A 13,518-nucleotide genomic window follows, 5' to 3' on the forward strand; every position below is an offset into this window, starting at 1 on the left:
TATCATAAGGCCTTTTGTCTTTTATCTGCTTCTAAATGGCTCCTTTCTGAAATCTCCCCACCTTTATGGGTTGATATTGAGCATTGCTTACTTGCACCCTTTTCCTTTAAGGAAGTCCTTGCTTTTTCAGCAAAGACCACCATCACTTCTTTTCCGTAATTTAAACATACGTGTTCATTACTAAAACCTCATTATCGAGCAGACTCTCTCTCTAGGAACTCTTTCCTTCAATCCCCACTTTGGTACAACAACCTTATTACCCTCAATAACAGACCTCTTTTTTGGAAGTCCTGGAGGCTTAGGGGGATTATATGGGTTCAGGACTTGTTTGATGGTTTATCTCCATGTTCATCCCCCTAATTTCAAACCACCTTTAAATGCCCTTGATCCTTCTGGTACACATTTTCTACTCTTAGGACTATAATCTTAGATTTTTTTATTCTCTACCCTCTAGGGACCCCTTCCCATAGTAGATCCACTACTTAAAATATTAACTACATTCCCTAAAGCTTCCTTGATCTATAAATCTCTTCTTTTTTCTCCTGATCTGATTTGTTCTAAACCTAAGGTGGAAACTGTGTTGGAGGCAGATTTGGGTTTTGATTGGACTGTTAATTTTAGGAACAAACTATGGAGTAGATCTCTGAAGATATCTAGATCTGCTTCCACTACTCAGCCCCTGTTCTTTATTTACCACAGATTATGTTATACACCTGCTTCCATAGCAAAATGTACACACTTGAATGATATGACCTGCTGGTCTTGTCAATTTTCTCTGGCTAGTCTGATGCACCTGCTGTTGATTCCTTTTGGATGATAGTTTGGAAACACATCTTTCATATTATAAACTTACACTCTCCTTTATCACACATTAATTTCTTTTGGGTAGCTTATCAGATACATTGGGTTTGTCTTTGCATGAGAAAGGTTTATTTTACTTGATGTTTGCCTAAGCTTTTCAGCAGATCTCACCTAAATGGAAATGTTCAACAAAACTTTCAGTGAAATCCTGGTGGAACAGCGTTTGTCAGTACCATAGATTAGACATTGCATTTGCTTTGTCTGTGAAGCCACATGTAAAAAGGGATTTATTTTGGTCATCACTAACCAACTATTTAACTAAGATTTTAACTCCTGAATCACGTAATTGTTCTGAGAATGTTAAACCCCCATAAGTCATTATCTGGTCACTTTTGTTTTCCTACTATATTTCTTCCCCTTTTTGATTATTATATCTCTTATGTTTGTTTATTTGTCTGCCTCTTGCTTTGCATGTAATACGTTATGATAAATGTAATAGTATATACGTTGATTATATTGTATTGTTATAAGAAGGTTAGAATATAATCTCATGATCTTCAATTATAGTACTGTACTATTTACTCCTCTTTTTCCCCCTCTTCTTCCCCTTCCTCTTTCCTTTATTATTACTAAAAATGAAAACAGCTTTCTATTTTGCCTATCGTCTGTTTTTATATTCATTATACTATTCATATTTTGGTTATTCCATGACCTTTTCTTATGTAATTGTTATTTACCTAAAGCTTTTTAAACTAAAAAAAAAAGATTAACCGATACCTAGATGGATTAATTTTGAACTCTCTTTATTATATGAATTCTCCTTTTATGACATTTGTTCTATCTCCAATTGTACTTTTATTTCCAGATATCCCATTTTAAAATATTACCACCACTTGATACATTCACTATTCACTGAGGGGGCTATTTTTCATCAAGCTTTTCTTGCCTCCTCCATCTGGTACCATAAATTCATTAAGTTTTGCCATAAATCATTCTACTTTCAACATTGGAAAGATAAGGATATTTTCTATGTTCACCAATTAGTATCCCATATCTCTGGCATACCCTTTACCACACTGCAAGAATGTTATAACTTACCTCTATCCTACTTATCCCAGTACTCACAAACATCACAAGCACTTCAATCATTCTTGCTATCCCAAAATGTTCCTGATGACTCCACTCCATTCAATTCCCTAACTCCTTTATATAATGTTTCCCCTGACTCTATCCCAAAAGCTTGTTTTTTGTTAAATCTGATTTCTGCCATGACACAGTTGTGCGTAGATGGCGGCCTACAGAAACTGATTCCAGCCTTTGTGGGCCTACTGTCTCCCTGCTTGAGCTGGTCAACTTGAGCCAGGGTCAAACACTTTTTTGTCAGGACCTTGTTAAAGCACAGGAATGTATGAATTCTTGGAAGAATGATAAGTTGCTGATTTAGTCTGATCTTTTTTTTCTTATGTACTTGGGCCTAACTTTTCCAGAGCTCTCTGGCATAATAGTAACATGTTTTGTAATTTTTTATGACTACCGTTGGGCTATTACTATCCTCCTTCTGGGCTGTCACTGTAGATTTTCGATAGATGTTTTGGCGGAACAAACCTGAGTACTTCATATCAGAACAGGCAAAAATTGATAAAGCTGTGGGCCCCAGTCTGAGAGGGGGTTGTGTCTTGTATGCCTAGCTACCTCCAAGAGATGTTATGTAATTTAAATGCTTAATCTGTTTCTTTAGGTATTTTATTCATATTTCATCATTATTGCTATCATAGTGGTGGGACCAATGCATTTTCTACCATTTACAAACTATATGAATTTGCAATTGGAATTAAAATGAAATTTAGTTTTTGTATTTACTCTTGAATTTCATTCTTTAATACCTTCTCAATAAAACAAAATATTTTAATTTAAGAGCCTTGGGTACATGTAGTATCTCTTGACCGTGCACTGTGAACATGCACAGAGCCCTGAAACGCAACAAAAATAGGTTCAGAAACCAGGAGGGAAAAAGCTAAAAGGTTGGAGATGACCCTACAGAGAGGGTAAAAAACACCTGTCAAATGTAAAATGTCATATTCAGCACTTTCTCCTGGCCAGTCAATAAGGAGAAAGATATGGAACATAACAATAGGAACTTGGAGAAGTGTAAACTTTGAAAATATGTGACTAATAAATGTTCCATTTAGCCAAGCATTGATGCCTAGGACCAAAAGACGCAGGGCCAGATTTGCAAGGGTAAACTCAGATGAAAGTCTAACTTTATGACTTTTGGTATTCACAAAGGGCATTTATGAATAGTAGAAGTAGAATTTTGTCACAGTTACATGTAAGTTTCGGTCTTAAGTTTAACTGACACCAAACTTTTGGTCTCAGTTAAACCTAAGTCAAAAACGTAAGTGTAACTCAGACCTGCCACTGTGTAGTCTGTACGCAGTTTGGTACTGCCACGTCAACTTGCAAGAGCACCCACTTGCCACACACTAATCTTCTTCTTTCTAACATGTAAGTCACCCCTAATGTAGGACCAAGGAACCCCTGTAGGCAGGGTGCAGTGTATGTGAAAGGTAGGAATGCTCTGATATGTGTGGTATGTTCTGTTAGTGAAATACTGCCAACTTTGTTTTTCTCTATGTAAGGCTATCTGTCCCATAGGATAGAATGGGTAGTCTGCTCATAACATCTTAAAAGCCTTACTCCCCATGGGAACAGGATAGGAAAATAAAGTTTTATATGCCTGAACTCAGCATGTTAAGATGCATCTTTTAGTGAGGGTGATTTTTACATTCTGGGTTTGAAAATACCACTTTTAGAAAGTAAGTATTTTCTTGCCTAATCATCCACTGTGCCTCTGCTAGGTTGTGTATTGACTGTCTGGCTTTGGAGTGAGAAGAGCTGGGTATGTGCATTCTGTTCAGACAGCCACTTGGCGGGGGTTAGGCATGCCCTGCCTTTCCAGGGTGAGTCAGTGCTTGGCTGAATGGACCTGCGCTGCATTTAGTAGGGGGAGGAAATTTCCTTCATACCTCAATGGGTCTGGTCTGCCTTAGACAATGCTGTCTGCCACATCCTGCCAGGAAGCTGCACCAGAGAGGCCAGACATTGTTTTGGCTGGGCAAAGAGCTTCTCTGCCACAGACAACAAAAAAATTAGTATTATAAAAAGAGGGGCCTAGACCCTAGACTTTTATATCACTTCTGAGAAATCAAGAGGAACCTTTGCCAAGGAGAAGAGCTGGGAAACTGAGCAAGGAATATTACCCCTGTGCTGTTTGCTGTCTGGGGTTGGAATGCAGTGGCTATTTTCTGCCAAGGAAAAGGAAAGAACTGTGATGTGTGCTGTGTTCCTCGCTTGAGGAAGATCTCCAAAGGCTTGAAGAAGAGCTTGCCTCCTGGTCTGAAGTCTCAGGGACTCAAAGACTTCAACCCCAGCTCCCCTAAACTTCCTTGTTGGGGTTCTGACCTGCCAAGAGGTGACTGTAGCTGTTTTGGGCCTCTGGAGGTTGTTCTGGCTGTTGGGAGCTGGAAAAGCAATGCAACGATGAGAAGCGCGACACATCCATTCCTGTTTCTGACACAACACTGAAGAAACCAACGCAGCCTTAATGATACTAAAAATAAAATAAGGGAAGGCCACCCATAATGTTGTGAATATTATTGACCCACAGAACATATCCAGTTAAAAAAAAAGTGGGACCAACAAGAGTGGAGCGGGTTCAAGTTCACTTCTATCCCTCGTTGAAACAGATGTTTTAACTTGAAAAGGTAAGATCCAAGACAGTGTGATGAGTAATTTGTGACGGATAAAGGCAGGGGCAATAGTGATATCTTATGATTAATATCCCCAGCAGACTCCAGGACCAGACATCTATAATGGAATGGAATCAGTGACTAATAAGAAAGGCCATAAGATTAATACTGCCCGACCTGTTCAAACAATCTAAAGGTATGCAATTATAATACAATAGAAGGAAGGAAAGGACACAGTAAACATAGGAAAAAAACGTATTTTATTTTTGTACCTAGGTCCCCATCTAACCAGATAATCAGTAGGCACAGAAAGAAGGATCATACTATGGTGCCAAAATAACATTCTTGACACTCCTATCTAGAGGTCAGTATGGCTTAACTATGAGAATGGTGTGTTGAATGAATGGTTTACACCCAAAGTGACCACTAAAATGTAACTGAGGGATGAGAAAGCTCCCCCATGTACAATATGTAAAGAAGGGCAAGTCCCAAGAGTTAATTAGAACAACTACATATATACAAGTTCTTTGAAACCATGTGAAATAGGCCGAATGAATTGCTTAATATAGATGTCACACAATATCTGTAAAGTAGGTGTGTTTACACACAATGGAAGGGATGTTTTGCAAAAATGATGAGATAGAGGCTAAAGATAAAGATTCATTGAAATGTATCTTTCCATACAGACGAATTCCTAATTTTGGAAGACGGTGACCCCAATAAACAACCGTTTTGTCCTGAAGAAGGTGTTCCCGCATCCAGGGGGTCAACACGGAAATGCGTTGACGCATTTGGTTCAATACAGAATCCAAGTGGAGCCTAGGGAAAATCAGATATTCACGAATTCTTGATACTGTGACTCCCAGTTTAATAGTTAGAAGGCAATTGGATCAGGCAATGGTGTAGCACAAACATCTAAAGCTACCATTTTGAAAGGGTTTTTTTTGTAGATAAATGTAATGTGTTTTTGATTCAGTGATTAGGATTTTGCTAATGTTTTTATTTGACTGTGCCCATAGTTTATGAGATTTTATAGACATTCTGTTCAAATGTCATGAAGTGAAACGTGCAATGTTTTTAAAATTGTTGTTTTATTAGATATGCTTTCAGGAGCTTTTTTCTGAAATTTTAAACTGCCCTGTGAAGGATATTTGTTCATCCTATTTTTAAAATAAAAGATTGTAAACGTTACATTCTAGTGTGGTAACTTTAACTGGACGTATCTTTTGAATAATGTGTTTTGGACGAATGGGATACAAATAGAAGGTAGCAACTTTAGCTAAATAGTGAAGCAGCTTTTCCAGGGATTTTCCTTTGACTTTCCGAAACCAACGCAGTGCCTGCTCGTGGATCGAGAGATCACTGCAAGCCTCATAGGGAGCACTGATCTCTGAAGTCCGAGATCACCGCATCGATTCCGACGCAAGCCCTGCTGTGCGGTTGCAAGAACCCACTCATCGTCCCGGATCGTCACTCACCACATTGAGGCGCCAGGTCTGTTGCATTGTCGGGGTACGTGCATTAAGAAACTGATGCATCACCTCCCCACGCAGTAAGAAACCTACGCACTACCTCCTCCCCGGTACAGAACCGATGCATCACCCACCCTACACAGCAGTAAAGAACTGGCGCATCACCTTCCCCAAAGCAAGGAACCAAAGCATTACCTTCCCTGCATGTAAGGAACCAATGCATCAACTGCCCTGTGACCCTTTTTGTTTGTGTGTGCGGCACATCCAAGGTAATCTGTTTGAAAAGTATTGATTATGCAATTTGCTTTGAACAGAAATATTTATACAATTTGAAAGTCATATTTGTTTGTACTTTATTTTGGATTTTTGTGGTTTTGGTCTTATTTGGATTAGATAAGGATTACTTATTTTTCTAAACTGTTGTAGTGTCCATTTGTAGTGAATTCACTGTATTACTGTATGTGTTCACAAATGCTTTACACACTGCCTCTGTGATAAGCCTGCCTGCACGTGCCAAGCTACCAACGTGGTGAGCAGGGTTATTTTAGAAGTGTAGACCCCTTACTCTGACTAGGAAGTAGGGTCCCTACTTGGAAAAAGGTGCAAGCCGTTGCCAATAAGATACCCACATTTCTAACACACCTCAATACAAGGGTGTAGAAATACATCGGAATTAGCATGAAGCAAATCTGCATATCCAATTTAGATGATGCAACATAATTAATACAATTATTTCAAGAATTAAGATACAAAAGATCAGGAAACATGGATCCAAGTTTCCCTACATCAAGGGTTAGCGAGTGAAAAGCATTAAATCCATCCCTACTCTAGCACTATGATGACATCCCTACTCTTCTCTCCTTGCCTGACTACTAAAACAAAGGCATTATTCTAGCTAACGAGAGCACTTCTTCACCTGCAACACAAAACGTGAGAAAGAACAAATTTGACAGCACATATGAAATTCAACTGTTAATTCTAAAGTGAGAGTTTCCATGGAGCTGAATTTCACGCCTACGAGATTCAGCTGACTTAAGAAAATTCATATAAACTTTACGAGCTCACATAAAATTAAGGCACTTTCAACTAATGCATTTACCTACATATGAAATGACATGATTAATAAGCACATTCATGAAAACTCATGAATAGTTGTCTGTTGCAGAACATGAGTTCTTCACTTTAATGTTTGATGCCAGTTATATTCATTTTCTAAGTTGATATCCCATGATTCACAAATTCTAACACTTTACATTAATACAACAAAGAATTTTAATCTGAGTGTGACCTACATATGATTATCATGCACCCCTACAATTAAAATGCGGTTTCCACTCTATCAAGGATTTCAATTGACTCACTTTGGTTTTTTGGTCTCTTGCTCGGTTTAATGGAAGATTTGTATGCATATTTTGGCTTTCTCAGAATCACCATTCTTTACATCCGCATTACAAAAGCATAATGAGATGTTATATTGAGTCTGTGCTCTTCTCAAGTTTTGTGATTTACTTACTGCTGGTATTTCTGAGCTCCATAATCACAGGGAACCTGACTAACATTTTATGTTTGAGGTAGAAGCAGGAAGAAAAATTTCTCAATATTGCCTTTACCAGCACGTTGTGTGCATCTTACAGAATGCTTGACGTATGCATATACTAGAAAGATGTCCTGAGATAGGGAGGAAATTGATTCAAGAGCGCTTATTGTGGTGATTTTACCAGGGTCATTATTTAGTTTCAATTATTTGCTTGAGAAAATATATATGGTAACATTTATTTTTTGACATGCCTTTTTTATTTGTAAATGAAAGTAGCATTCACTATCTACAAAGGGAAACTACAAAAGGCTCGAAGCAAATTTAAATAAATATTGATACTACATAATCCCCAAAATATACCCAAATATTTCCCATGCCTAACACCAAGGCTCTGGAACTCTCTGTTCGAGGATTCCAGACTGAGGAGCCCATTAAAAGTGACTGATAATAATTTGCGCGGGCGGGCTTGAGTCCGCCCGCAATCGTAGCGGGATCGGGACCACCCGCCTGCAATGCGGCGGTTCTGCACCCCTAATTATGATGCGACCGCCACCACGGCGGTCGCATCTGGCAATTTAACATTGGGGCGGGTGCTGCTGGCTGCAGCACCTGCCGCAATGGTAAATGGCTATGTTGTGCATTTCCCTGCACAAAGTGGCAGTCACCGCGCAGTGCCTGCCACATTGTGCATGGAAATGTAGTAGGGTACCATGGGTACCCCCAGTGCACACCTGCCACCCCTCCCCACAGAGGGTGCCCGTAACAGGCCTCCAGAAGCCGGCCTCTGCCAGCCTTTCCACCGCCATGGAAAGGCTGGCTGACGCCAGCATTGTAATCTGGCAGATGGTGCCTTAAAGGCACCGCCCTCATATCCCGGGCCTTATGCGCTCCCCCAGGCAATTGTTAATATTGCCTGTGGCGGAAGTGTGACGGGCGCTCTTTGCGCCTGCCACGCTTGTGGCACGATTCCCCCCGCCATCCTAATGTGACGGAAATGGGAGCCAGATGGCGGAGGGTCCGCCACCTCCAGGCCGGCAGTGGCGGTCCCTCTACCATCGTAATGAGCCCCCAAGTTCTAATTTGTACAAAACAGTGTGGGATGTACTGGTTAGGCTGATAGTGGCTAATCCAATATTTACCGAGAGAAGCAGTACCATTGTGGATTTCCATGTCAGCAACTGTCTTAATAACATTGATGTTTGTAGGAGTGCATTTAGCCCTATGTTCTGTTCTTTTGGTCTCAATTGTATGCAAAACTACAACGAGTGGGCTTTGGACCAGTGACTTGCTCATGACAGGATGTTTTGTTGTCTAATTCAGTTCCCTCCTCTTTATTTGATTACTTTAATTCCCATTCTTTTGTTTGCCCTGCACTTGAGCATTTCCCATGTACTCTTGTTTCTGACTAGTGTGTTGTATCTTTCCAATGCTGACATCATGGAACTGTTCATCTTCACTTCTTGTTTAGAACTCAAGAAGGTTTTCGTCTTGCTCTTTGGTCCTAAAGCAGCATGCTGGCACTCTTTCATTTGCATCCCCTAGTCTTCCCCCCATATGTTACTCATTAGTCTGCCTTTTTTTTCTTTTTCTCAATTTTTTAGAACATGGTCGAGTGTGCATTCCCTTGCTCCCTGACACTCTCTATTTCACCACTCGTCAGTCATGTTGTTTTTGCTGTTTGGCTTCAGGTCAGGTTCTCTACACATTCCTTTGCTCTCTGTTTCATCTTGCTTCTCTTCCCACTGCCTTCCCCTGCTTTTCCCTCCCAACCTCCACCCCTATTTGTCAAAACCTCTACCACCACCTCTCTGTTGTGTCTGCAATTGTTGGCGTGGTCGATGTTGGCTGCTTTAAATTTGTCCTGCAACTGTGCAAAACTAGAAGTTGTGTCCAGCAATTTCTTTACTTTCAAGATTACTGTCATGTTGAGTAAATTGCAACTTAAAAGCCAACTTGAATCTATAGAAAAACACACTGCTTATACTTCCAAGATGTCTGCAACTTGGCCTGAAACAATGTGATGTGACACAACACAGCAGTCACCTTGAAAGTATAGAAATTCGTTTTAGTCTTTCAAGATGGCTGTCATGTTGCATTGTTTCATGTTGATTCCCACAATGAGGCAGCCTTTTAGAAAGTATGAAGTCATTATTTTATATTCTTTCAAGTTGGCTGCTGCATTTCCTCACACTACATTGAATCACACACTGTGGTGAGCACTTGAAAGCATAACAAATAGACTTTCAAGATGACTGTTAGACCTGGGCCTGCTTTTATCCTTCATTTTCTTGCTGAATTCGTTTTTGTTCACCTTAGGACTCTGCAAACTTTACCACTGCTAACTAGTGCTAAAGTGATTGTTCTCTCTCCTTAAAAATGATGGAATTGGCTTATACCCAATTGACACATTTAATGTACTTATAAGTCCCTAGTAGAGTGGTACCACTAAGCATGGGCGGATCTAGCGGATCTCGCGTACGCGAACTTGCGGATTTACGGATTCGCAATCCGCGAAGATCCGCGAACTCTAGCGGATTTGCGGATTTTTCCGTTTTTTGTGTTGGCGCGTGTTCGCGCCGATTTTGGGACAAGTTCGCAATTGCGAACTTACTTTTCGGCTCGCAACGGCCGCGACTATGTTGTTTCTACGTCTGGTTTATCATCACAGGTTCACAGCACCCTCTGTTTCACCACTGCCACCCTCTGGGACACCCATGCCACCCTCTGGTACATCCTCACTGGCACCTATTAGGTTTATTTATCACTGTAGATTATGGTGGTTGAAAAAAGCAAGCACGCCTGCCCTTCTTCAACTGCCATCAATTAATTTGTGTTTCATTAATGTGTCAGTAATTTTGAAAGTTCCAGTCTGGCTGGCACCTGCTTCCTTCCTTATCTGTAATTTGCTTTTTGTTGCAGTGAAATTTTTTTTTCACAGGACCTTTATGGTGCTATTCTATGAGCCTGCTGTTTGGGTCATAGCAGGGTCATAGAATAGTTGCAAACTCTGGAGGGGCCCATCAGGAAGCACTACCTTGAATGTTACTAATGTTAAGTTTGAACTTTTGCACCTGCTCATTGCTTTCAGTTTAGCTAAAATCGTTTTTTCTGCAATTTCGCGCTTTTTTTGGGGCGCGAATCCGTGCGAGATCGATTTCGGAAGCCGCGAATACGTGCGAATACAAAATTGTTTTTGTTGCGACGTGTATGTTCGCGTGATCTTGCGCGTGTTCGCGAGGCGCTTCTAGCTATACGTTTGCCAAGTTACCCTATCGGTCGTACACGGGCGCGGCCATCTTGTTGGCGTGACGTAATTCCGTTTCCGCCCGCTATGTGTAATCTCACAAAGTGTGCTGCTCGCTAGTACAATTTCGCGCGTACTCGCAAGGAAAATCTCGCGCGAACTTACCCACGCGGTCGTGAACGGGCGCGGCCATCTTGTTTCTCATTCATTGCTATGGTTCTGGGCATGCTTTCTCTATCCTCTCTCAATCTCTGCCATCCTTTGCTTGTTTGAAGTTTTTTTGATCTAATTTTACTTATTATCTATCCCTCTATTTTTCTACCTCTATATTTTTGTGTTTTCTGCAGCTTTTAGTTACTTTTAAACTACTTTTTTAAACTCTTTTCTTTTCTTCTTCACTATTCTATTTCTTCTTTATCATTTAAGTTTATTTCTGCCCAGACCATGGTAAAGGGAGCCGGGAAGCACCCTGAGAAGGGGAAGGGTCCTGCACCCCGTGCCCGGCTCCCGTGCGGGCGTTTAAGGGGGGAGCAAGTGGTCCCGAGGGAGATCTTCAGCGCGGAGGAAGTGGCGGCACTGATCTTCCACGTCCAGCGCCGCCTCCCCAAGACGATCCTGGGAGGCGGCAAGATCGCGACCGGCTATGGCATCCGGGAGCGTCGCAAGCGGTGGGAGAAGGTGTGCCGGGCCATGTACAAGATCTCTGGGGTCCGGCGCACATATAACCAGGCCACCCACCGCTGGACCGATGTCATGGACCGGGAGCGGGACTTGCTGGACGCGCTCGGCGTAGAGGTCCCCGGGCTTGGTGAGTAGTAGTAGTAGTACATTTACTACTCTGTTTTATCCTGCTCTGTTATTTGCAAATCTTTGTTCTTTACCAAGAGCAATAATGCTGCCGATTACATTGAGGTAAATTATATTTCAAAATCTTCTATGCATTTCAGGTGCACTGCTCTCCTTCTCAGTAGCCTTGCTTGCTACTATGCTTCTTTGTTTTGTATGTTGTGTTCAGAAGCATTTCATTGGCCTGAGAAATTATGTATGAGTGTACTGTAAAGAAAAGAACTGCGTAATGCTAGACAGTAAGGGTCATATTTTCAATTACCGGCGCATCCCTGCAAAGTAGCAGGGATGCGGCAGTAATTGTGTGCCATGCCACCACCACCCATTGGCCCAAAACGTCACAGAAGCCTTACGCATCTGTGCCGTAAAGGCAGCGCATTGCTGGAGTTGCGTGGCAACGATGGCGCAGCTCCAGCAATGCTCTGGGGTACCCTATCTCCCCAATGCTGCATCAAGCCGTACGTCGGCTTCAAGCGCGCAGGGTTTGAGTCATGCATCATTGTCCTAAAAGTGACTGATTGACATCTTGTAGATTTCCCTCAGCCACTTTTAGGATTCGTTCCTGCGCAGGTACGCCCTCCCTTGCGCCGGAACGCCCCCTGATGGCGCAGGGCTTTACAACGTGATGCATCGCCCATATGCCCATATGTGTTTTTTTTTTTAATATATACGCCGCACCAACACCATGGCGAGTCTTTTGTTCTGCCGCTGCGTCAGAAAAGGCACGCAACAATGGAGGAAAATCAGCCGCAACTTCCGCAAGGGACTTCTAAATCAGCCCCAACAGACTGAAGTCCAGTCCTTCCTTTAGACAGTCACATGGCTATAAGAAGAAATAGTGGCGGTGGTGGCGGGTGGATTGATAGTTTGAGTATTCACTGATCTGCAAGCAGGATGGACTTTGTCTGTCACGTGTTGCGCACTGCTGCCTGCAGTGCCAGGCCTAGGCAAACCTCTTTAGTAGTCTGTTTATTGAGTTACATAGGAACTTTCTAAGTCAACGTTCCGCAAATCAGGCAATACGAATAACGTAGTATACCACATGAGATAGATCCCGTGGAATAGTTGTCTATCTATTTGCTATTTTTCCAAAATATGTTGTTATTGTTCTTTTGAAATGTTTGATTTGGTTGAAAAATCTCATCCATGTTTTCTGGTTTTTCTTTCTTTCATGTTGTACATCAGCTCCCCCCAAGGGCAAGAGGACACAGGAGGAGGGTGCTGAGGATGCAGGCCAGGATCGGGCAGGCGAGGGCTCCTTTGCTGGCCCCAGTAAGTTTACATTTTAATAAACAGTACCTATTTTTTCCTAGCGTTCCTCATTCGATTTTTTCTAAATCGTCTTTGATCTTCTTGTAGACTGGATATAAATTCTTATCCTGCCTCGAATATGACTCCCTGTGGTATTACTAGACTATTCTTATTAGTCTGTCTGTGTAGCTAACTAAGATTGGACATTTGGCAATTCCATTGGACTCCCATTATATTCAGCAATACCTCTATGCACTGTCTCCTTACTGACTAGATAGTGTGGCAGAGTCATTCAGCTCCTGAAGTCACCGATTATAGATCCCCAATGATCTCTAGATTATCGTACGCAGGACAAGAGAGTAGTACGGAGTCACAGCACAGTCAAGAAGTGTCAGAGGCACTCATGCTTGCAAAAATTCCAAAACCTTTAGCTCATCCACTCTAGTCTAGAGGAACAAAAACCACAGAGTCTATTTAAGTTTAAAAGCTTTATTAAAAGTAAACACATTTATTAAAATCTACTTTGTCATAAAACTATTTAACTGTAAACGGAAAAGTGGTTAGTGCTGACGATTAATTGGACACATTTCTTGTGGTCGAGCCGAACTCTCACCTGGT

The sequence above is a fragment of the Lissotriton helveticus genome, chromosome 10 (genome assembly GCF_964261635.1).
Source record: "Lissotriton helveticus chromosome 10, aLisHel1.1, whole genome shotgun sequence".
Classification (NCBI taxonomy): Eukaryota; Metazoa; Chordata; class Amphibia; order Caudata; family Salamandridae; genus Lissotriton; species Lissotriton helveticus.